The 26282-nt window shown below is 38.9% G+C and overlaps 2 non-coding genes across 2 annotated transcripts; both read left to right on the top strand.

The window, feature by feature from the left end:
- Positions 1-18854: 18854 nt before the first annotated feature.
- TRNAF-GAA lies at positions 18855-18927 on the top strand. The gene has a single exon. It is a non-coding gene; the product is annotated as a tRNA-Phe (tRNA).
- A 2310-nt stretch (positions 18928-21237) lies between these two features.
- TRNAF-GAA lies at positions 21238-21310 on the top strand. The gene has a single exon. It is a non-coding gene; the product is annotated as a tRNA-Phe (tRNA).
- Positions 21311-26282: the final 4972 nt, after the last annotated feature.

The raw sequence follows: 26282 nt of genomic DNA, 5'->3' as shown, positions 1-26282 counted from the left end.
ATGACAATGTAATTGAGCTCCATGACCCATGTATGGACTCTAGCCCATTTAATAATTTATATGTGATGAAAAATTGAAATTACCAGTAGGAATAAAACCCTTTATTTTTATCATTGAACAGAACAGAAAAAACATTATTTACCATTTTTATCTGTACATTTTGATGCCAAAACTACCATTTACAAAAATAACTTTTTCAATACTAGTTCTACCATTTAGATACTTGAACTTCGCATTCAAATATACTACAACTTAATATACTTTATTGGTAAAGAGAATAATTTTTTTAACCTGTTCTTATGATTTTGAAATCGATTATCTTATGTTATTAACATAACCTAAACACTCTTCAGTGTCCAACAACTTATATACTCTCTCCGTTTCAGATTAATAATCGTTTTAAGCTTATTATTTGCATGGGCCAAAATTCGTACTAAGCCTGACGAGGTCCAATCGCAACAATGATATGTGACGGCTCAGAGCCTTGGCCCAATCCCGACTGGGCCCACGCTTAGAATACCTTGGGAGTTGCCTGCTCTATGAGTTAGGCCATCTCCCGAGTTAAGCTGAACTAGGTTCGGCTCATTCGCCCACAGCAGTCCATAACAAGGATCAAAATCTTAACCAAATTCCTCTTTTGACAAGATCTTGTATCTCACCCAAAGAGGAAAGCCTTGACAGATAAAGGCAAAGAATCCAATCTCTTCCTGGAAAGAGAGTTCTCCTACCAAGTAGGACTCAGGGTCTTACTAGGATTCGAGCCCTTGAGGTTCACTATATAAACTGAGGCCGGTCCTCGGCGAGAGGGGACAGGAGACATCATCCTTAAGCTCCAGTTCTCATATTGTCAAACCCATTATCCACCTCAACTCCCTTGCATCACTAGAGGCCCCCATAAAGACGCAAGGAGGCTCCCCATAGGTCCATCAAGGTTGTCAGCAGCTCTCTTAATAAGGCTATCTTCAATTGTAAATTTTAGCATTTATAATTTGGCGCCCACCGTGGGGCCTTGCCAACCAAACGATCCAGTACAACCTGCTATTCAACCTCTCCCTCCCGTTAGGTTCTAATGACCAACCACACAGAAAGTGCAGCGCCAGACGTTGCAGCTCAGATCGAAGCACTCATTGCATTGGTGTAGAAAAGCAACAACATGCACCAAGCCCTGGAAATGTAGAATGATGTGATCTGTGCCAAAAATCAAGCTCTTCGGGATAAGGTAAACCAATTTTACTCTTTAGATTGGTCATTCAACCAGCATCATGCATCCACCTCCTGACCCCCCCATTCAACTTGGGCAATTGTTCCTAAGCCCAGATAACGGCACCTTTACTGGTAACTACACCAACAAAGACCCAAACACCACCATAGCCATGGCCAAGCTGACCCAAGAAGATAACGTCCACCTCTCTACCAACTGTATTGCCAAAACAGACACCCAAACCATGCCATCCCAGCAATTAAACACCCCTCTTACACACCAACAAACACACCCTATGCAATCACTAACCGGAATATCCCTCCAGGCTATACCGCTCAGCACGACCATTCACATCAACCCAAAAGTGTTCCCTCAATTCTTTTAGAACCTCAATACTCTTGTACCAACCACCCTTGAACAAACACTGACCAAACGACTAGCCGAAATGGAAGCCATCATCCAATGCATCCCAAGGATGCCAACACCTATAAAAAAAAAAGTAAACCCTAGAGCTATGCCAAGTCGCCATTCGTGGATGTCATTGCTCTTGCAGATATGCCTCGTAAATTCACCTTCCCTAACATGAAGTCGTACGATGGTACCACCGACCCGGATGATCATATGGCCTCCTACAAACAGAGAATGTTTGTCGTTGCCATACCAACAGGTCTTCGGGAGGCATGCATGTGCAAAAGCTTTGGCTCCAGTCTAATAGGACCCGCACTCCAGTGGTACACCAACCTCCCTAATCACTCCATCACCACATTCGCCAAGCTCACGGACACCTTCATGGAATAATTTACCAACAGCAAAAAACTAAAGAAGTTATCTGGTGACTTTTACTATATTCGACAACATCGCAATGAGCCCCGCCGTGACTATGTGGGACGTTTCAACTGCGAAAAAGTCTCAATCCCATACTACAACCAAGAGATCGCGGTCAATGCCTTTAGGAAAAGCCTACTCCCAGATGGAGAGTTATACAAGGAACTTACCAAATTCAATTGCAATACCATGGAGGATATATTGGCCCGTGCTTAAGTGGGAGGAAGATGAAGCTCAAAAAGCCAAGCAGAGCATCCACGATGATCGTCGCTCTTGGCATCCCGATAAGCGTCATGACACAAGGCTAGTAGAGCCCTATTCGATAAGGAGAGTTTTGGTATGAGACAACAGGCGCCAACTAGATTGTCCTCCGGCTCGGTACAACGACCACAACACACCACCTAAGTACAAGCTGCACGACTACAACCTCAATATAGAGTCAATAGAAGTAGTAGTCGTGATGAATGAGATAGGGAATGTGGTCAGAGGGCCAACCAAATTGAAACATCCTAAAGCAAAGCAAGACACCACCAAATGGTGTGAATTCCATGGAGCCCACAGCCACAACACCGTCCATTGCATTGTACTTCGCCTCGAAGTAGCCAAGTTGCTGAAAATGGGACATCTTTGCGAGTTCTTGACAGACAAAGGGAAGAGCACAATGGCGAACAGAGATTGCTAAGTTACTCTGCCACCAAAAGCCCCTCCAGCAGATGGAATGTGTGGAGTTATCTTTGGTGGATCAAAAGTTAGTGGGGTAAGCTACTCCTCGGCGAAGCGTTATTCCCAAGCCATAGTTAACCCACAATTCCAACACTCAAAGCCGACACAATAGAGAGCCACCAACCTGACCATAGAATTCATGGATAATGAGGCAGTAACACTCTTGAATCCCCATTATGACGCACTCGTAATCACCCTTCAGATTGCCAACATCATTATCAGAAGAATCTTGGCAAACTCAAGCTTCTCAGCAAACATCATGTTCTTGGAAGCATTCAAGGTGATGGGGTTGGATGAGTCTAGCATCAACCGTCGTCCAACTCTCCTCGTAGGATTCATCTCAAAGCAAAAATACATCATCGGAGAGATTGCTCTATCGGTCTATACCAAGGGGATTAATCAGCAAACCACCTTCATGATACTAGACGCACCCTTTCCCTACAATGTGATCCTCGGTTGACCATAGATTCACAGTATAAGGATCATTCCCTCAACTTTCTACCAGATAATCAGGTTCCCCACCAAATGGAGAATCAAAGAGATTAAGGGAGATCAGAAGACCTCTAGAGATTGTTATCAAAATGCCTTCAAGCTGAACCGCGACACCATGTAGCAACTACAGACACCTCTAGCTGGAAGAGTAAAGCCGGACAAACCAACAATGGAGGAGTTGGTGAGGTCCAAATTCACCCAGAGTTTCTGGATTAAAGGATACAAGTAGGAGCTCAGTTCTTACCCGATATCTGAAGAAAGCTCATCAACTTTCTAAAGGAAAACCCAGATTGTTTTGCTTAGTCCTACTCTGACATGACCGGGATCAGCCCTGAAGCTATAATGTATTGACTAAATGCTGACTCGGACATCCCTCCCGTGAGATAGAAGAGGAGAAGATTCGCCTGAAAGAGAAACAAGGTGATCAACGAGGAAGTGGAGAAATTACTTAGCAACGACTCGGTTTGAGAGATCCAATACCCAAATTGGTTGGCCAACGTGGTGGTAGTGAAGAAAAAGAACGACAAGTGGAGAGTTTGTATTGATTTCACTGACCTAAACAAAGCTTGTTCAAAGGACTCCTTCCCACTCCCTCACATAGACATGCTAGTGGATGTTACTGCCAAACATGAACTACTCAGCTTTATGGATACCTTCTCCGGCTATAATAAGATACTGATACACCTAGACAACCAAGAAAAGACCGCATTCATCACCGAATAAGGCACCTACTGCTACAAAGTGATGTCGTTCGGCCTGAAGAATGTTGGAGCCACCTACCAGTTACTCGTGAACAAAATGTTCTCTAATCTGCTAGGAGACTCTATGGAAGTCTACATCGATGATTTGCTGGTAAAGTCACTAATAGCCGAGCAACACCTTGACCACCTTCGACAAGCCTTCGAGGTGCTGTGGTTAAGTGCTCATTCGGTGTGTTCTCAGGGAAGTTTCTAGGATATATGGTGATGTAATGTGACATCAAGGCCAATCCAGATCAGATTAGGGCGGTCATGGCATCCCATCTCCAATTAGGATAAAAAAACGTGTAATGTCTCACAAGAATGATAGTTGTCCTAAGCCGATTCATCTCCAAGTTAGTGGAGAAATGCCATATTTTCTTCCCCGCCCTCAGGAAATTAAAGAAATTTGAATAGATTCCAGCATGCGAAGAGACATTGATTCAATTGAAACGATACTTAACGTCGCCTCAATTATTATCCAAGCCAAAGAAGGGGGAACGACTCTTCACTTACCTGACAGTATCCGAATTTGCCATATCTTCCATGTTGATCCGAGAGGAAGAAGAAAAGTAATTGTCAGTCTACTACACCAGCAAGTCCTTGCTCGACGCCGAGACTCGGTATAGCCCACTTGAGAAACTGGCACTTGCCCTGATCACAACCACATGGAAGTTGCGACCCTACTTCTAATGGCACCTGATCATAGTCCTGACCTTATACCCCTTGAAAAAGGTACTCCATAAGATGGATCTCTCGGGTCGGCTCATCCAATGGGCAGTAGAACTGAGTGAGTTCAATATCTCCTTCCCACCCCACACTGTAATCAAATTTCAAGTGCTAGCTGGCTTCATTGCTAACTTCACATCTAGCACTTTTATTCAGACGGAGAGGGAGTTCCTATGTTTGACAGATCATGCATCCACCAAGTGGATTATATATGTGGATGGATCAAGCAATATCAATGACAGCGGACTTGGACTGGTGCTCATCTCCTTAGAAGGGGATACTTTGCAACAAGCCATACAGTGCGACTTTAAAGCAACCAACAATGAGGCCGAATACGAGACCCTGATTGCTGGGGTCTCACTCACCAAAGGAATGGGGATAAAAAAGATAGAAGTGAAATCCAACTCACAACTAGTGGTAAATCAAATCCAAGGCTCTCATCAAGCACGAGACGCCAAGATGACTTTATATCTAAACTTGGCCAAAGAACTTCAATCATCATTCAAAGAGATCACAATCACCTAGATCCCAAAGACCAAAAACTCTCATGCAGACCGCCTTTGCCAATCTTGGTTCGGCCCTGAACACCCAGCACCCAACAACTATCCCCTTAGTACACCTACAAGCATCAGTCATTACCTCCGGCCCAACCGAAGTCACTCTAGTCAGCTCGGACAACTCGTGGATGACACCCATCCTACATTACTTGAAGAACGATGAACTCCCCAAAGATAAGAATGAAACAAGGTGGCTTAAAGCCAAAGTGACACGATTCACCATATATGAGGGCTGTCTACTTAGAAGATCGTTCTCAGGACCATACCTCAAGTGCATCACTCCTAAGGAAGCAAAGTACGTACTCATAGAGCTCCATGAAGTTGAGTGTGGCAATCACGTCGGGGATAGAGTCTCGCCAATAGAGCACTGACATCCAGCTACTATTGGCCCACCATGCGCATCGACACAGCCAAATACACCAATAAGTGTGATAACTACTAGCGCTTCTCTAAAGTCTCACATCTTCCTCCGGAACGGCTCACCTCTATACTCACACTGTGGCCATTCATGAAGTGGGGAATGGTTATTGTTGGAAAGCTACCAACCGTATCGGGCCAAAGAGTGTATATGCTTGCGGTCACCGATTACTTCACTAAATGGATAGAAGCGAAAGTCTTTGCCCAAATCAAAAATCGGAAAGTTAAAAGCTTCATATGGAAGAACATTATTAATCGGTTCGACATACCCAAAGAGATAGTGACAAACAATGGCTCACAGTTTATCAGTTCAGGCTTCCAAGACTTCTGCAAGACATGGAATATCAAGTTAAGCTTCTCTACACCCTGATACCCCCAAACAAATGGGCAAGCCAAATCCTCGAACAAAATCATCCTCTAGAGATTGAAGAAGAGACTATAAAAAGCAAATGATGCTTGGGCGGACGAGTTCTCCAGGGTACAATAGTCTTACCGCACCATCACGCAGTCGTCAATGGGAGACACACCCTTTTCATTGGCCTATGGATCGGAAGCTGTTATCTCAGTAGAATTAACAAATCCATCATCATGGCTCTAGTGGATAGACGAAGACGCCAACAAGCAACAACTCTGCCACAACCTCGACCTCGACCTCGACCTCACCGACGAGTTATAGGACCAAGTGTTAATCTACAATGCTGTATACCAACAGAAGGTAGCCCAGCACTACAACAAGAATGTCTGAGCAAGAATCTTCAAAGTTGGTGATTGGGTTTTGCGTTAGGTTTTCCAAAACACAAAGGTGCTAGGAGCCGACAAGCTTGGTTCCACTTGGGAGGAACCTTGTAGAATCACTAAAGTTGTCGACAAAGGAGCAGACCAACTACAAACACTGGAAGGCAAGAATGTCACCAATAGTTGGAATGCCACGCATCTAAAAATCTATCATTTTTTATAATCAATCAGCTCGACACCTTCTCCTTTTTCTTATCTATTATGGGGGACAAAGTGGGTATGTCCACTGCCCCTTATCTCCATTAGATGTTCTTTGTTTTCTCTAACTTAGATTTCATTATATCACCCAATTAATAAAAGTTTTATTCAGGTTTCATAAGTGTGTAGGAGTTGTGGATTTGCTAAGCTAAACTGATGTCGAGACATGGACACCCCTGGCAACCCTTGGGGGCACTCACCATCAACAAAGCTCAAACAACCTTCATAAGATAGAAAATAAACAAAAGGAGCCGAACTCCTATGAAAATGTTCGACGGGCTAAAATTAAACATAATTTAGTGCACACGACACTTACAACCAAAAGGTGCTCTTAACACTTCAAAAAAAAAAAAAAAAAAAAAAAAAAAGGTTAACAATGACAGAAAGTAAGCAAGTCTAAATGTCTCCAATGGCCGAACTATTCAGCTCGGACGCATCCCCAGTCTGCTATCCGCTCAGCGCCACTTTATCACCAGTCCTCTTCTGTATTCCATCAGCCGACCTATTGGCATTTGTTTCCGGTGCTTCGATTTCATCCTCACGGACATCCGGCTCGAGTCCAAGATCTCATTCCGTTAGGAACGCTTTGTACTCTGCTATGTCCTCGTCTGATTCCCATTAGCTCTGTTCCTCGCTTTGTACTCCTCCATGAGCTTTGAGCGAGTTTTCAAAACCGCCTCTACAGAGACGGTCTCCAGCCTGCAGAAGAGCGAGGCCCTTTTAGCCTCCCACTCAGCTCGAGCATTTTGTAGTTGTTGAGCAAGGTCAACACGCTGCTTCTCCAGTTGCTCTTCTCTTTCCTATCCCACACAAAGCCTGTTCTCTAGCTCAGAGGCAGCATCGGTGAGCTCCTTGTTATGCTGCTCCAATTCCTTATTCCTTTGATCCTGCGAACAGACTACCTTCTGGAGATGAGCACCTCTAAAATAGGCTTGCAAACACGAAATAATTAATGAATTAGATTAAGTTAAAAAGGGGGTAAGCGGCACAAAAGAATGGGATCAATCACCTGAAAAAGTCAAGACATCGTCCACTCGGTCGCTTGCGCCGCACCGAGTCATCCAAGTTGGCACTCATCCTTAAGAAGAGGGAACGAATCCACCATGATCCTCATGAAAGACGTATCGGAGTAAGCCGAGGGATCAAACAGGATAACGATCTTCACGTTATCGTCATTCAGCACCACCAAGGTAGCACTCAGTGACACCTTTTGCATGGGTTGAGGAACGTGACTTAGATTCGTTTCCGTCAGAGCCGACAAGCTCCCATCTGATTCTATCCTTCTTCGCTTCTGCGCTGATTTCGTCCGGTGCTTCTCCTTTATCTCCTTCACTAACGACACTCTAAACTTGCTCGACATCCTCTCTTCTGTAAGGCACAATTCTTCAACGGTTAGTGGGTGGTGTACGGATCTACTAAAGACAATAAGGTTGCTATACCAAGCCAGCAAGACATATAGCAACAGATGTCCGACCGAGACAAGTGTACCTTCTTGCACCTCAAGGACTTGACTCCACAATGAGCTTCTTCGTAGATTCCCCTCGCTTAACACTTAATAGTAGTTCTTCTCCTCCTCCGATAAGGCGAGAATCGCTCTGCTCTTCTTCTCAACGCGAAGACCCGATAACTGTCTATTATAGTTCAAATTTGCAAAAGAAGAAACAATGAGATTCAGTACTCCAACACTTACAACTAAACCAAGCCTCATCACCCGTCGTCTACCTTAAGAAGGCAATGCCCTCGACTCTATCTGCCCTAAAGGCCAACTCGCCCCGAAGACCAACTTGCCGTTGACAAAAAAGTATCAGTCCTTCCACTTTTTGTTGTAAATCTTCAGCCTAGTTACCAAATGCCTCCGGCCGTGCTGAAGCATTTAAAGTTATCGGCCCATTTCCTTGTCACGCTCTTTCAAATAATACGAATAGAGCAGATTCATAGCCCTGAACTCTACTCTAAGCCAAGTAGTTAAGCATTCCATTGACATGAGCAACTACTTGACGTTCGACATCAGTTGGCTTGGGGCGATACAATAGTGGCTTAGCACTTCATGCACCAGCCGAGGAATAGGGAAATGCATCCCCTCCACCAAAGTCTACTCATAGATACTAATCCAACTCGACACAGACCAATCAACTCTCTCATGTCGACTCATCACCCTCATCTCAACGAAAACCAGTATCTTGTATAGATACTTAAACTTACTAATCTCCACCTGTTCAATCCAGGATGGAGGATTATCAGCTAACATCCCCACCCTGGGACGGCTTTGCTCATCCCTGTCAGTGCCACTGGTCGACGGGATCTCAGTGCCATCAACCCAACCCACGTCAGTGGAGTCTTCCCACTCAGTGTTCCCACGTTAAACGACTCACCATTGCTCTGCTCTGCACCGTGACAGCTTGGCCTATCACCAGGACGAAAGGCGACGCTCACCCCCTAGATGGAACTGCCTCATCACCTTCCAAGATCACCACCATGGTCGGTGCGTCTTCATACTCATTCCCTCCGAACATCACTACTTTGTTTCATTGTTTTCAGTCTCCACCCACCTCGACACTGCCCGATTGGTCAAAGATTAACTTCACTAGGCTCGAACCCTGTCCGATTCGGCTCTCTCTTGACCCAAGTGAAAGAAAACCTCCTATCTTCGTCTTCCCCCAGGAAAAACAAGAAAACCACCATGCTTTCAGAATACCAATCCAAAATTTCCAGAAACCACCTTCTCTCCAAAAGACGCAAGAGATAAAGCCAAAAACGAGCTAAACCACTCGAAAGAGGCCTCCAAACACTTTTCTTGACCTTTTTTTTATACAAAAACAGTAAAAAACCAAGAAAAATGAACAAAGGAAGCACAGATTTCCCAGATTGAATGGCTAAAAATGAAAAACTCTCAAACAAAAGAAATGAAGTGGACGTTCTCTCTTTCCGAAACAAGCCCGAATTCGAAAAATGGGGTGAATGAAGAGTAGAGATGGCAATGGGCCCGAGATTTTTGGGTACCTGGCCCAAAAAGGTTGGGCTTTACCTGTAGGTGACGAGCTTGGGCTTCGGCCTAAGCTTGATTTTAAGGCCCGATCACGGGTACGGGCCGGGTATGGGTATATCTTCAGTCCCGGCCCAGCTCGGTCCACAAATTTTAGTGTCAATTTTACTAATTTATCCTTATACTGTAACGCCCCACTTGAGGTACGTTGCTAATGTTTCTTTCTTCGCTCTTAATTGAGTCGGTTTTTGTGAATAGTGGTTGGTTGGTCTTAGGTTGTATTGAAATGTTGAGTTTTTGCCTTGGATTTAGTCAAAGTTAGAAGGTTTTTGATGTTACAGGGCTCGCCGGGGTGAAGGATACTTGTCGCCGCGGCGAAGAGGTGTTGAAGCCACGGGGGAAGCTGCTGGACAGTTTCGCCGTGGCGAAGGAAGATTCTTCACCGCGGCGACGTGCCAGTTGAAAAGTTTATTAAGTTTTAGATATGTTTTCCCTTGGGTACTATTTGACCATTTTACCCCTAATTAGCAGAAAAAGTGAGGAGTAAAATGTAAGAAAATTTCATGGAGAATATGTTAGTATGGGGGTGTGTTAGTAAGGAATCAAAGGATATGGATGGAATTTCCAAGAAAGAGCAAGGGCAAAATGGGAAGAATGAGTGGTTAAGAGATATTTAAGGGGGTTTAGTCTTTGAGAACTCTTCATTTTGCCCATTCCACCGCCTCCTTCATTTTCCAAATTCTCTCAAATTCCTTCAATCTTCCAAGGATTTCCAAGAGCCTTTTTGAGTAACTTTTAGTAGGGTTTTAATCTAAAGTATCCTAAGGTAAGGATTCTTGCTTTAGATGAGAGTTTTATTATGTTTTGATTAGAGTCTCATGTTGTGGTTGTTGGTTAAGTTGTAGAGAAAAGGCAAGCTCCCAAAGGAAAGAAGAAGTGTTAAAGAAGCTTTTTCCCCATAAAGTAAGTAAATTCAACCTAAGTTGAGATTTAAGAACTCTTTTGAGTATATCTATATATATATATATATGTGTGTGTGTGTGTGTGTGTGTGTGTGTGTGTGTGTGTGTGTGTATTCATTAAATTGTTGAATGAGATTAGTAGTTATGATTGAGTGATACACATAAATTGAGTTATGAGAAGTGTTTTATTTGCTTGATGTTGGGTTGAGTTTGATAGAAGTTGGAGGAAGTTTTGAGCAAGTTTATGGAAGTGTTTTTCTTTTGACAGGAAATTTAGAGTTTATGAGGGAGTTTTCTCCCATTTGGTTGATTAAAGAAAAGAGAAAAGTTAGAGTTAGAGTAGAGTTTTTATGCACATGAGTTGTATGATGAAATGCTCAAGAGAAGCATAAGTAAGAGTAGAAAGCCTTAATTGTTGCTACATGTCATAGTTGCATTTCATAAATGCATTAATGAGTATGAGTCATTTATGTGCATTAACTATGCTTTATTTATGCACTAGAAAAGAGAGTAGAGAAAGAGTAGAGACTTTTGAGTTTAGACTACTCTAAGAGTAAAGAGAAAGAGAGAATGAGCACTATAGAGTAAAAGCTAGAGTAGTGCTTAATAAGAGAATAGAGTAGGTTGTGCGATGGGGAACCTGTGAGTACGGGTAGAGTATTCCCGCATGTACGCCGCATAGAGAGAGCGGCAAGAGTATCAGAAAGAGAAGTGGTGTAGCCCGTAGAGTACATGCGGATGAGGGCTATACCCGAGTTTACCCGAGAGATTCTATGCACTCACATGGCCAAAGGTTCCGAATCCATGCATAACCAAGTCCGATCGGCTAGAATGAGTAGAAGTCACAGGGAGTGGGAGCGAGTCCCAGCCGTGCCTCCGGTCAGATGGGGCCGTGACTTACTAGAAAGAAAGTTAGTATAAAAGAGTTATGAGAAAGAGAAAATAGATAGTTGTATAAGAGAAAGAGTCAATAGAAATGGTAGGGAAAGAATTAGAGAGAGAGTTACGGGGATATTTGAGTAGAGGGTTTACTTACTGAGCATTGTTTTGTGCTCATCCCATTGTTTCCTATGTTTTTGCAGGTTTTAGATGAGGACACAGTCGGATGGACATCGGCACACGAAGCGAAACGGCTACACTATCCACCCTATTTTGATAGTTTTCACATATGTTACAAATCTTGTATATATTTGTATAAAGAATACATATGTTTAATAAAAGAAAATTTTGGGCCCAACTTTTTATGTTATTTTACATGTACTTTTACTATGCATATTTTTATGAGAATGGAGTCGTTACATATACTATATATTTGATTACAGTATTATCCTAAGTATATATATCCATTTTTCCCAAATCCTAACCTCTTTCTCATCTCATTCCCTAAACTCTCCCCACCTGCTACGGTGTTACCCTTCCTAACATATCTCTCTCTCCATTTGCAATTCTGCAATTTCCATCTTCGTCTTCGCCGCCTGCTTAGATAAGTAAGACTCTTGACTCCATTTTTTTTTTTTTTTTTTTTTTGGTGCTTTTCATTCGTCGTTGAAAATCTGTGGGTTTCGTTTCTAAGATGGTTTTTTATTTTTGAAGTTCTGAATCTTTTGGGTTCTAGAATGGAAGAAATTGAATGAATGAATGTTTTGTTTGGGATGAAGAGATGTTGAAAGGTTGATGTTTTGAGCTATTCTGTTTGTTTACGTGGGGGGGTTTTCATTTTTTTTAACTATATGGAGATGGACTCCCTTAGGACTTGTTTTAATGGAGTTTTGGGTTAATTTAATTTTAGGAGTCTGTAGCTTTTCTTTTGCAGTTTCCAGCAGAGTTGCAGTCTGTGCAGATTTAGGTGTACTGCAATGGAAGCTCGGGACTATTAATGCAATTCTGTTTTGGAAATTGCAGTTTCCATCAGATGTGGATTCTGTAGAGTTTCAATCTAGGGGAAAATATTGAAAATATTGTAATGAATATGTGGAGAAAAGGTTTATGGTTATAAGAGTTTCAATCTTGTTATAGTTAATTCGTTATCCCTCCGGTTGTTCTATTCTATTAATTTGTTATTCTTTTCTAGAGAACATTTTTACTAGAATATTTTATGTGAGCTTCAGTGGTCCCAAACCTTTTTGTTGGTTCCTAACCTTTCGTAGATCAACACTTGGTTTTTACTTTTTACTAGACTTATCACACACATCAAAACAAACAAACGAAGCATACAAGGGGAGAGAGAGAGAGAGAGAGAGAGAGGAGTTAAAATACTCAACAAAGTACTTGCAAGCAATTACAAGTCCCAAAAAACAGACTTACATACTCTTAATAAAAACATCAGGCTAATCCTATTCCCACCAATCCACAATCAAAAGCCACATATCCCAAATTTTCACTTGAAGTAGCTTGCTGAATGTTGATTCTTAGCTTTGGAGTTGTTTCATATAAAGTTGTTCTTGTCAATGATAGGCAGATTTTTCTCCAAAAATAATTCGTGCTTCCATATCATAATGTAAATCTCTGTTGCAGGTGGTAGAGATTGGCAAGGAGAGTAAAGTGAAATACGAACTCGACAAGACTAGTGGTCTTATAAAAGTGAGATTCCCTTCTTCTTTTATTAAATTTCCTTGAACCCTTGAATTAGATTTAAAATATTGCTGTTAAAATATAATTTGATCTTATCCTATCAGTTTTTTTTTTTTTTTTAATCATCCAACTTATGTTATTACTAATAATTGAGCTTGAAGAAGTACTGTAGTTGACTTTCATATGTTGCGTAAAAATAGTGAGTGGACAGATTGAATGAGTTAAGTAATTGAATTTGACTAGGGGTGGTTTATTTTTATAATGTAGAGGTTGGCAAGATTCTGATGGTAGTACATCAAAATGTTGTCACATGTTCCCCCACTTCACAGAGTTTTGGCCCCAAGACAATTTCTAATATACGTTTGTTTTTCCAGGTGCATCTGGTATTAGGTCTAAGGACCAAAACAAAATTGGAGTCATCATCATCATCCCACTTAGTACATTTTGACCCAGCCCATAATCTAGTCTAACATAAGATTCAGATTTTTAGGGCCCCACATAAATGTTTTGCTGGATATTGGTGTCATGCATTATTTGGATTTGTTTTCAATTCAATAAAGCCTTTTTTAAATAAATAAAATCACATCCTTGGACATGCCGACAAAGTCATGATTTATCATATAATATGATTTAAGTCATATTAAACAACTTTTACTTTATCCAAGTCAAACTAAAAATATTAAAAGTTTTGATATAATTATTTTATATATGACATTTATGTTTTATGTCGGTGAATTGGGCATTTTGTCCATACTTTAAATAATTGATAATTGGGACATTGTAGGTCATGCAATTCGTTAAAGTCTAAAGCTAACCACTTTACTGATAAATATAATTTTTTAAAAAATTAATATGACATATAATCTCTTTTAATTTTATTTTGTAATGTTATTTGATATTCATACTTTTTGTTCATTTTTTTAGGTTTCAACATGTCAATTCAAACTTCTTTACTTGGTAAACGAAAAAGCTTAGAGGAGGAGATGAATCTACCTTCCGACTCATCCAAAAAATTGTCGACTCCAGATCTGATTGGAAGAAATCAAATTCAATCCCCAATTGTTGATACTGAGGAAAAAACGAATGAAGAAAATGGCCCCCTTAATGATGTTAACAGTTGCAGCAATACTGTAAAAATAAAATCAGTTGTATGGCAACATTTCAAGAAAGTTAAAGTTGATGGCAAGGATAAAGCAGAGTGTAACTATTGTCGTAAGCAACTTGCTGGTGGTTCCAAAAACGGGACAAGGCACTTGCATGCACATATTAAAATTTGTCCAAGGCGAAAGTATGGAGATGTATCACAGAAGATTCTGTCGATGATCCCGGGAGAGGATTCAAGTTCAAAGTCACAAATGACCTTAACTTCGCATCATCTTGATCAAGAGTCTATTGCAATTGGTATGCAATTGGTTAGATATTTAGTCTTTCATGTGTTACATGCGTCTTATGTATTTTATAATTGCAGAGAGGTGGACTTACCAGACTAGAGCTTGCAAAACTTAAGGAGACAACAACTTAGAAATTTGTGATAGATTTTATTGTTTTGTATTTGTTCAGATTTTACTGTTTAAATTTGCTTGTTGCTCTTATGGTTATGTTATACTCTAAAAATGGGTGAATGCATTTTGTCGAATGTTATTTATATATTTGGTAATTATTCAAAAATAAATTAATATTTAAAAACTGTTTCTAAAATTAAAAATATAAAAATAATTGACATTATAAAAAAATGCAGGCTTGGGCCGGGCCTGCAGTCATAAAAAGCCCGTCGAGCCGGGCCTGGGCTTTGCCTATCAGACCCATGGCGGACTTGGGCCTGGGTCATGAGGTCGGGCTTGGGCCTAGGCCAAGGGGTACCCGGTCCCAGCCCGGCCCATTGCCATCACTAATGGAGAGTCACTGCCTTTAAAAACTCAAATCTGACAAATGACGTGTGACATAATCCTACTGGCTGCCAGAGAGTGAAAACTTTTCGTTTCCTAACTCTCCTATTCTGACGTGACTTACAAGAGGCAAGAAGCATGAGCACCCTAATCGCGCCGACCCGGGATCCTTCTAGCTCGCTGAGCCTAGACTACTCGGACAATCTCATCACAACTCCTCCATCACGCGTCGACAATCCATACCTTTATGCCTACACCCTTTCGAGAGCTCGGTAAGTATCTCGGTCAGCCCTACCAAGGTCGTTGATTCACACCTAGCTGGCCGAACAAAGCCCGAAACGATACGAGCTAAGCTAGCATCGGATAAACACATGAAAATGATCTTAACGACGAATACTTCGTCCCATTCGGATATTGTTCCTTGAGTTGAACCATGTCGAATCGGACATGTACAAACTTTGCAACCGTAGAGTACTCATGTCTTTTTTTTTTTGTTCGGCTCGGCCATTTGAATCGAGCCGACTTATACGCGTCCCCTTGACGCCTTTGACGGCCTAACTATTCGCCTAGGAACCATGGCCTATCCGCGTCCTGAACGTAGGCAATTGAATCTACTCTCTTAAGCTAAATACCTTTTAACTTAAGAGAGTGAGGGATAAACTGTATGGGCCAAAATTCATATTGGGCCTGACAAGGTCCAATCACAACAATAATATGTGATGGCCCAGAGCCTTGGTGATAAGAATGCAAAATGTCATATTTTCCCCCCTTAATGTCTAGTCTTTTATACTTATTTGGGACCTAAATGTACTCATTATTATTTCATTTTGATTTAGGATGCAAATGGAGGCATTAAATGCAAAACGAAACTAACTGGGCGATTTTGGACAGTTTCAACATCACTTCGTAATCTGTTCATAACTCTCTCATCCGAGCTCCGATTGAGATGATTCAAAATGCTATGGAACCCCAAGAAAGGGATCTACAAATTTCATGTTTTAAGTTTTGAGAGATACTTGCTGCATCAAGGTTTGAATCGGGCTTGAATTTGATGCATCTACACTACTAGCATTCTGGAACATTCGGCATTATCATGCAATTCAAATATGCGGTTTATTATTGGAAGTTTTGAAGATCTGGTGCACGAAAGTTACAGCTGGAAACACCACTTTCCTAGTTATATTAGGACTTTATTTTATTTTTAATTAATCAAATTTGGATACACGTTATTTTAGGATAAAGCTTAGAATATTTTTAGGAGATTGAGTAGAATTCAAAGATTTGAATTGGACTTTTTTTTTGGGGGGGGTGGGGTGGCGGGGTTGGTTTGGAGAGATCAAACTAGAGAACACTACGCACGCCTCTCCTTCCCCTTTTCTCTAACTTCTCCTTTGAGTTTTCATGATAGCCATGAGCGGCTAAATTTTCATAACTTGGTCGAAGGAAACAGAGGCCTCAGAATCAATAAAACTGTGAGATCTAATTTGTTTTTAGTGTTCAATTTATGCTTTGAGTATCGGATGTTCCTCTATGCCCATTGTCATGGTTGTCTCGTTTAATTACTAGGAGGCCTACTAGTTTATTATTCGTTGCAATCTATTGCTAAATTAGATATCAAATCCATAATTGTTTGATCCCTCTAATTTTTGAATTAACTAAGATTTAAGAATTTGCTGCATCAGGAATTATTAAATCTTAAGAAGAACGCTCGACTAAATTAAATGCAACTATTTGTGTTTGTGTTGTTCAACTTCATTGATCTCTCTAGTTCTTAAGGCTGCTACTAGATTAAACCTTTAGTGCTTATCTTGGGTTGTTTAGTAGTAAGATTAATTAGATCGCTTGTTTTCTAATTAACTGCGACTAAGGAGAGATAGGAAAATAGCCCCAACGATGAATATTTAGAGTATGAATTGATATATACTTGTGGTGGATGTTGACTTAGATCAAGGTTTGTTCTTTTAATTGATTTCGATAATTTAATTTGAATTGTTAGTTGTTTTTCTTGAAATTGTTTTCGTTATACTCAAATCCCCCCCATCCTTGTTCACGTAGCAAAAAACTAGGCTAGACACTTTTCGTGGGAACGATCCTTACTCGCACTACTATATGTATTTTTTTTTGGAGTATAGATTTTATTTTTAGTTGCTTGTGACAGCACACCACTTGGCCCAATCTCGACTGGGCCCACGCTTAGAATACCTTGGAAACTGTCTGCTCTATGAGTTGGGTCATCTCCCGAGTTAAGTTGAATTGGGTCTGGCCCATTCGCTCGCAATAGTCCATAACAATGATCAGAATCCTAACCAAATTCCTCTTCTGACAAGATCTCATATCTCACCCGAAGAGGAAAGCCTTGACAAATAAAGGCAAAGAATCCAATCTCTTACCGAAAAGAAAGTTCCCCTACCAAGTAGGACTTAGGGTCTTACTAGGATTCGAGCCCCTGAGGTTCACTATATAAACTGAGGTCGGTCCTTGGCGGGAGGGGACAGGAGACATCACCCTTAAGCTCTGGTTCAATATTGTCAAACCCATTATCCACCTCAACTCCCTCACATTGCCAGAGGCCCCACAGAGCCGCCAAGGAGGCTCCCCGCGTCCATCAAGGTTGTCAGTGGCTCTCTTCACAAAGACTATCTTCAATTGTAAATTTTAGCGTTTAAATTATTATTTTTCCAAAATAAAAGACGTTTGACCAAAAATTACTCAACCCTCTCTTTCTTTCTCGACGAATGGCCTTGTCTCCTCTCTTCCACTTTTTCTTGGCCCTCGTCTCTGCTCTCTCTCTTTCTTTATCTCTAACCCCTCGTCAGAGTAGTACACTTTCACACTTTTAGATAGCGGGAAAACAAAAAATTTCCTACCTATACTTTTAGAGAAAGGAGTGAGAGAGAAAAAAATTACTTTTTAAAAAAATTGTGCATAAGCCTAAAAAGATTATTATTGTAAAACGGAGGGAGTATCGTTTAAATTTAAAGTATGAACAATAACAACTAATCAAAACCATATAAAAATACATTGAATTTACGACTCCAATGACTAGCACCCTAGGAAACATAATATTTATTTAATTTCCCATTTATAACAACCTCAGGCATATAGACTTTCACGTAAAGTAAGATAAAAACAATTTGTCCATCAACTATGTTTCTAGTAATAGTAAATGTTTCATTAGATTAGTATATGTTTCAATAATACAAACACTTATACAAAATTTTTATATAAAGTGATTTATCATAATTGATGATTTTTAATAATAAATATACAGTAAATAATAGTGAATAATATCAAAACAAGAATATTGTAATCTCACTTTGTGTGAATGACTTTATATAAAATCTAGAAAAAAATACAGCCACCGACGGTAGTGGCATCGAATTTGTGCACCGAATGTGTGATAAAATTCTAACCGTTGATTAATTTTAACTTAATATTAATCAACGGTCATAATTTTGTCACGTCATTCGGTGCACAAATTCGATACACTACCGTCTGTATAGCTGTAGTATTACTCTAAAATCTATGTATTTATGGGGGTATTATTGGAACCATTGAGAGACAATGAAATATTAAGTACACCCATGATTTGTTAAAAGTGTTGCACTTACTCCTGATTATCATTTACTTCCTTGAGATTATCATGTGCCACTGACAAAGTATCGAAAAACGCTTATTAAAGGATTGTGATACTTTTCAAAAATTATGGGTATCTCTGATATTTTACTCACTATTTTTAATAATAGATTCATTTAACAAAAGCTACACAACACCACAAGTGGGGATAGCTCAGTTGGGAGAGCGTCAGACTGAAGATCTGAAGGTCGCGTGGTCGATCCACGCTCACCGCATTTTTTATTTTTTACATTTTACATTTTTTTTTCCTAATATTTTTCCATTAAACTTTTAACATTTTTTTTCTACAATTTGTTTTTCTCCATTAAAATGAAATCTTTTTTTTTCCTCTTTAATCAAGCTGAAAACTTTGTGACAGAAAAATCACAAACAAATCATAAATTTTTTATTCTCCATTAGGCTTCAATTTTTTTCTCTTTCATCAGGCTGCACATTTCATTAAAATATAAATTAATACTGTATGGGCCAAAAATCGTCTTGGACATTATAAAGCACAAACACGGAACATCTACCATATGACCCAATGCCATGGCCCAATTCCGCTTGGGCCTACTCTAAAATCCAGCTATGGGCCAGCCCATTACACCAAAGGCTATTTATGAACTGGATCATCCAGTCACTAAGACTTTGTCCCGAATTGGGCTCATCGTCAATCTATTTGAGTTCAGGCCCATCGACCCAAGATCACTCCAAGGAACCCAATGTTCAATTCAATCCTAATTCATCTACTTCCTATTCCATATTTATCCTAATTCATCTAAGAACTAGGCTAGACATCTTCGTGGGAATGATCCTTACTCGCACTACTACATGTATTCTTTTTTTTTTTTTTTTTTTTTTGGAGTATAGATTTTATTTTTGGTTGCTTGTGACAGCACACACTTGGCCTAATCTCGACTGGGCCCCACGCTTAGAATACCTTGGGAACTTCTGTGTCTATGAGTTGGGTCATCTCCAGAGTTAAGTTGGACTGGGTCTGGCCCATTCGCCCGCAACAGTCCATAACAATGATCAGAATCCTAACCAAATTCTCTTCTGACAAGATCTGTATCTCACTCGAAGAGGAAAGCCTTGACAGAAAAGGCAAATAATCCAATCTCTTACCGAAAAGAAAGTTCCCCTACTAAGTAGGGCTTAGGGTCTTACTAGGATTCGAGCCCCTAAGGTTCACTATATAAACTGAGGTCGGTCCTTGGCGGGAGGGGACAGGAGACATCACCCTTAAGCTCTAGTTCTCATATTGTCAAACCCATTATCCACCTCAACTCCTCACATCGCCAGAGCCCCACAGAGAAGCAAGGAGGCTCCCCGCAGGTCCATCACAGGTTGTCAGTGGCTTTCTTCATAAGATTATCTTCAATTGTAAATTTTAGCGTTACATTATTATTTCCAAAATAAAGACGTTTGACCAAAAATTACTCAACTCAACCTCTCTTTTCTTCTTGACGAATGCGCCTGTCTCCTTCTTCCATTTTTTCTTTGGCCCTCGTCTCTGCTCTCTCTCTCTTTGCTATCTCTGACCCTTCATCAGAGCAGTACACTTCACACTTAGATAGCGGGAAAACAAAAAAATTCTACCTATACTTTTAGAGAGGGAGTAGGAGAGAAAAAAATACTTTTTAAAAAATTGTGCGTAAGCCTAAAAGGATTATTATTGTAAAACGGAGGGAGTATCGTTTAAATTTAAAGTATGCACAATAACAACTAATCAAAACCATACAAAAATGCAGTTGAATTTACGACTGCAATGACCAGCACCCTAGGAAACATAATATTTATTTAATTTCCCATTATAACAACCTCAGGCATATGATTTCACGTATCAAAAAAAGATTTTCACGTAAAGTAAGATAAAACAATTTGTCCATCAACTACTGTTTTAGTAATAGTAATGTTTTCATTAGATTAGTACATGTATTTCAATAATACAAAACTTACAAACACTTTATACAAAATTTTTATATAAAGTGATTTATCAAATATGATTGATTTAATTAATAAATATACAGTAAATAATAGTGAATATGTAAATGATAGTAATAATATCAAAACAAGAATATTGTAATCTCACTTTGTGTGAATGACTTTATAAAAATCTAGGAAATAAATACAGCAACTAACGGTGAGGCAAAATTGTGCACCAAATGACGTGACAAAATCCTAACCTTTGATTAATTTTAACTTAATATTAATCAACGGTTATGATTTTGTCATGTCATTCGGTGCACAAATTCGGTATACTATCGGCTGTAGCTGTAGTATTACTCTAAAATCTATGTATTTATGGGGTTGTTATTGGAACCCTTGTGAGACAATGAAATATTAAGTACACCATGATTTGTTAAAAGTGTTGCACTTACTCCTGATTATCATTTACTTCCTTGAGATTATCATGTAGCACTTGACAAAGTATCGAAAACCCGCTTATTAAAGGATTGTGATACTTTTCAAACATATGGGTATCCCTGATATTTACTCACTATTTTTAAAATTTATTAGTTTAACAAAAGCTACACAAACACCGAGCGGGGATAGCTCAGTTGGGAGAGCGTCAGACTGAAGATCTGAAGGTCGCGTGTTCGATCCACGCTCACCGCATTTTTTTTTTACTTTTACTTTTACTTTATTTTTCCTAATTTTTTCCCATTAAAATTTTAAAATTTTTTTTTACAATTTGTTTTTCTCCATAAAATGAACTCTTTTTTTACCTCTTTAATCAAGCTGAAAACTTTTGTGACATGAAAAATCACAAACAAATCATAAATTTTTTATTCTCCCATTAGGCTTCAATTTTTTTTCTCTTCATTAGGCTGCACATTTCATTAAAATAAATTACATACTGTATGGGCCAAAAATCGTTGAACATTATAAGCACAAACACGGAATATCTACCATATGACACAATGCCATGGCCAATTCCGCTTGGGCCTACTTAAAATCCATGCTATGGGCCAGCCCATTACAACAGCCAGGCTATTTATGAACTGGATCATCCAGTCACTAAGACTTTGTCCCGAATTGGGCCTCATCGTCAATCTATTTGAGTTCAGGCCCACGACCCAAGATCACTCCAAGGAACCAATGTTCAATTAATCCTAATTCATCTATTCCTATTCATATTTCATCTAATTATCTAAGATCCTGAATTTAACATGAATTAGGACTCTTACTCAATAAGTAAATCAAGATTTTCCTATTTACAAAAATTGTTATATGAACTCAGAGTTTTACTAGGATTCAAAATCATAGGTTCACTATATAAACAGAGGTCTGACCTCTCATTAAGCATACATTATTCAATACCACAACTAGCTCTTAAAGTCATTGCTCCTAAGAACTAACACTTTGCCTAGCTCTAATCTCCGATCAGACTCGATAACTTCCTTCCCTTAGCGCTCACTAAATAACCTCTTTCAGGTTTACCGACTTGAGCGTCGAAATGCCTACGACCGAACCACATTGGTGTCCCCTATGAGCTTCGCGCTTTTCTTTGTGTATGATTCAGGCCTATCTACAAGATCAGTCTATACCGTAACCATAGATTTTACTATCTACACATACAACTCGTATACACTCTAGTTGGATAGACTAAACATTAATGGTGAAAGCAAACAATGATATTTCCTTTACAAGGAGGAAAATCATGACAAAATAAAGATAGATTTTCTGATCACATATAGATTTTCTGATCACAACCAAACGCAGTTTCAGTATACATTCCCTAAGGAAAGAGCGGTTCATATATAAAGGAAACAGATGCACGAAACTAAGTGCGTGCAATAGGGGGTAGTCCAATTTTCCTCAGATTTCGTAATCTCATTAGATACTTAGATTGATGACATTCATAAAGGTAATTAGTCAGAGAGATAAAGTGTCAGATCGGCAGAGCTTTAGATTAATTAAGCATGATTTGTTTTATTAGTCTGATGTTAGCTAAAAACAGTAAAAGATGTAGAGATATATATCACCATCATCACCAATTCTTGGGAGTATGTGTGTGGGGGCATCTTATTATCTCACGATCATTACAAGGGGAATGTCATTGTCTAAATTCTGACCAAATTTTAGCTGTGATTTAAATAAAAAAGTGAAAAGGCTAACTAGAGAAGTAGGAAGGAATAATCAAAACAGATACAGAAATTTTGTTGACTTGTTCCAATAGTAATAGACCTCAGGCTTTTCCACAGTATGTGTACTGACGTATAGATTCCAAACATGCAAAAATTAAGCCGACCACCAACTATTCAAGCAATAATGCAAAGAAAGGAAAAGGAGAAATGGTTGGTGTGATGTGAACTGTGAAGAAATAGTAAAGACAGTGTGCTTTTCAAATTTTCCTGAAATGATAGAGAGAATGATTTAGGTGAACAGAATAATACCCTGGAGAAGATGGAATGATTTGGGCAGTAGTTAGTAAGATTTTTAAAAAGAAGAGAAAGGGTTTAAAAAGGTGAATTATATACTCCAAGTGGGGTGGATTCTGAACACCAGAATCTCTGTAAATTCGCATAGCTGTCTCCTCATGAAAACACTGGCTATTATATAGAGAAAGCTTTGTGAAGATGGACGACTGAGACATAAAGAGTAAAAGAGATAGCAAAAATCTGTATCAAATATGATGAGTTGGTGAAAAAGGTCGTTCTAAGTTTTGCACACTTGAGCTTAAAAAGTGAAGAAAGTGAGGACAGTGGCTTTCCCTTGTTTTCACCAAGAAAGAAAGTGTATCTTCCACCTGCAAAAACCATCGATCTTCATTTTGGAATCTACATAGAGCATGCATGTGTGGATTCAAGACATGTCTTAATCTAATCGTTTGAATTATAACATATGCCCGCGATCAGGGGCGGACTCAGCCCCTTTGAGGTTAGGCTTGAATTAAAAATAAGAATTATTATACATATTCATCCATAAAAAACTTGCTATAATATATATATTATAGACCCACATCATATTGAAAGTTTAAAACTCTCTTTGCTTTCTCCATGACTCCACCTATTTTTATGATTTTATCCTCAAAATTTTGACTCTCTCATTCTCTTTCCATGCTATTTGCTATTAAAATTTTGAAGACTGAAAATGTTGAAGCTTTCAATATTAAAGTGCCACAATTAGCTCCGTTTTTTGTTTAATCAGTTTAGGTATGTGGCGCTAATTCAATTTAGTTTATTTTAGGATTGAATTATGCTTGGTTTTTTTAGGTTTTTTTTATCTAATTGATAGAAAAATGCATGAATCTTGTAAGTTTGTTTTGTGTTTGTGTCTAAGAATATTCTGCTTTCCCCAATTAAAAAATTACTATATTTTACTGGACATTATTCTTCACCCTTTACCCACTACTTTCCTACATTTTCATTTAGCTGCTCGAAATTATTAAGGAAATTGAGTTAATATCTATGTTTATACCAAGAAAATTCCCCATTTTTTTATTAATTCATATATAATGTCAATGCAACGTTCAATTAAATTAAGTTTTGGTTGGCTTTAGCTTAAGTTAGATCTAATCAAAGTCATGAAAATTTATATATAACTTTTGAAGCAAAAATAAATAAATAATAAAAACGAACAAAAAAAAAAAAGGAAAAATAAGAAATTGTGTGGAATTTTTTATTATGGTTATTGTAAACTTTGATTATATTAGATTTAAGTAAATCGTTAGATTTCCATGGTTTTTTGCTCTCTTCACATTGAAGATGGTTTTCCACGTAAAAAATTTGTTATGTTTTCTTGTAAATTGGATGTTATTTTTAACACATTTATTCAAGATTTTGCTTCTCATATATTTATTTAAGTTAAAAAAATATGTATTATTATATTATTTTCTTTCAGGTTCTCATATTAATTATTTCATTTGCTTAAAGTTTGATAATTTTTTAAAATTTTCTTAGTGTTTGGCAAACAATGGTGGAGCCGTAGAGGCCCTCCCTTAGCAAAAATTCGGATCCACCACTATCCGTGGTCCCAAGTTTATAAAAGAAAGGAAGAGAAAAGAGGAAAAAAGAGAGTCGTGCGGTATGAAAATTTGCATTATGGAGTCTAAGTTCAGTAGTCTCAATCTCTTAATAATCACAATGATGTGATTGAATAATGAATAATACTGATCATCTTCTTCTTCTTCCTCTTTTTCATGTTATGATGATGAGTGTTTCATTCTCATTTAATCTCAAGCTTGCATGTCTTGCCCCTTTCATACACGTAATAAAGCTCCATCTCCCATTGAGTCAGGAGGAGGTTGTGGGCCTCTTGTTCTTTCACTCACAACATTCATCATTAACCCAATACACCACCAATTACTAATTGGATTAATTTCCCTAATCTTAATTGGATTATATAGAAAATACGTACAGCTTTTAGGAATATTCTGAAAGCAATTGCATTGCATCACAATGGTGGGAATGTGAATCGATTCATATCTTCAATTGAATTTATGACAAGTTGTCAAAGCTTTGACAGAAAATGGTACGTCCCACCATGAATTACTTTGTCAATATCTACGAGATTAATTATTTTTTTCAGCAAATGGAAATTTTATAAAGGCGCTCGACTTGTTATACCTAACAAATCAAGTTGGTATAAACTCACGCTAGGAAGAGCCAATAAGAGTTTATGAAGACTTCGTGCCGTTCAAACACTATCATGTTACGCAAGAACAAAAGAGGTAAGACTGTTATCAGTGTGACAGGTGAAAGCTTAACTTGTGAGTGATTAGAAATTGTCCACCTATCTAAGTCCTATGCAATTTAAGGATATCTCATGTACAGACAAATAATGGAAAGCAGGTTAGAAAGTGTGAATAGAGGGCTTCTATCTCATTTATGAGATTCGCTCATTCTTTAATTTTCAAAAGCAGATTCTCTCTCTCTACGTTTAAGTTTCTTTAGATTGTGACTCAGTTCGTTGCACGCGACCTAACTGTAACCATCCATTAATACATATATAGTGGACGTACTGTTCTCTTTTGAATATCTGAACCACTTTAAAAATTGTCTCTTGTCTCTTCTCTAATTGCACATTTTCATATCACGTGTAATTTTTAAGTTTGTTTAATATTTTATACGTACAAGTTATTAGTGTCAAATTCAAGCACCAATGCACCTAAAGGGGGAGGAACTCCCTATCACCCTGACCCTTGAGAAACAATCGACGACCGAGAGAAAGCAAAAGGAACAAAGGGACTGGGATGCACTGCGAGATTAATTATTTTGTTTAATCAAGTCTTGAAAGTAATGTCTAATTAGGTTTAGGTATTATCAACACCTGTGCATAAGCGTAAATAATTTGACAGACATTCGATTCGAGGAATAATGATCATATGATGATAAAAGCCAATCATATTTTAGACTGGATGATCAATCGTTGACTGATAAACTCCCCGCCACCTGATCTGATGTTGATTTGTAGCAGTCAATTTAGAAGGAAGGCTTGGAAATGGTCCAGAATAGGGCGATTGAATTCAAACCGTTCGGATAATCAATATTTTGGACCACAAATAATAAAGGCTTTTTAGCCCAATCAAATTGGATGGTCCTGATTTCTGATGCTGACCATGTGCACCATATGCCTACGGACCTCG

Source organism: Pistacia vera, unplaced genomic scaffold (assembly GCF_008641045.1).
Source record: "Pistacia vera cultivar Batoury unplaced genomic scaffold, PisVer_v2 Contig152, whole genome shotgun sequence".
Classification (NCBI taxonomy): domain Eukaryota; kingdom Viridiplantae; phylum Streptophyta; class Magnoliopsida; order Sapindales; family Anacardiaceae; genus Pistacia; species Pistacia vera.
The sequence above is the reverse complement of the archived record's forward strand: the minus strand, read 5'-3'. Positions and strand labels throughout refer to the sequence as shown.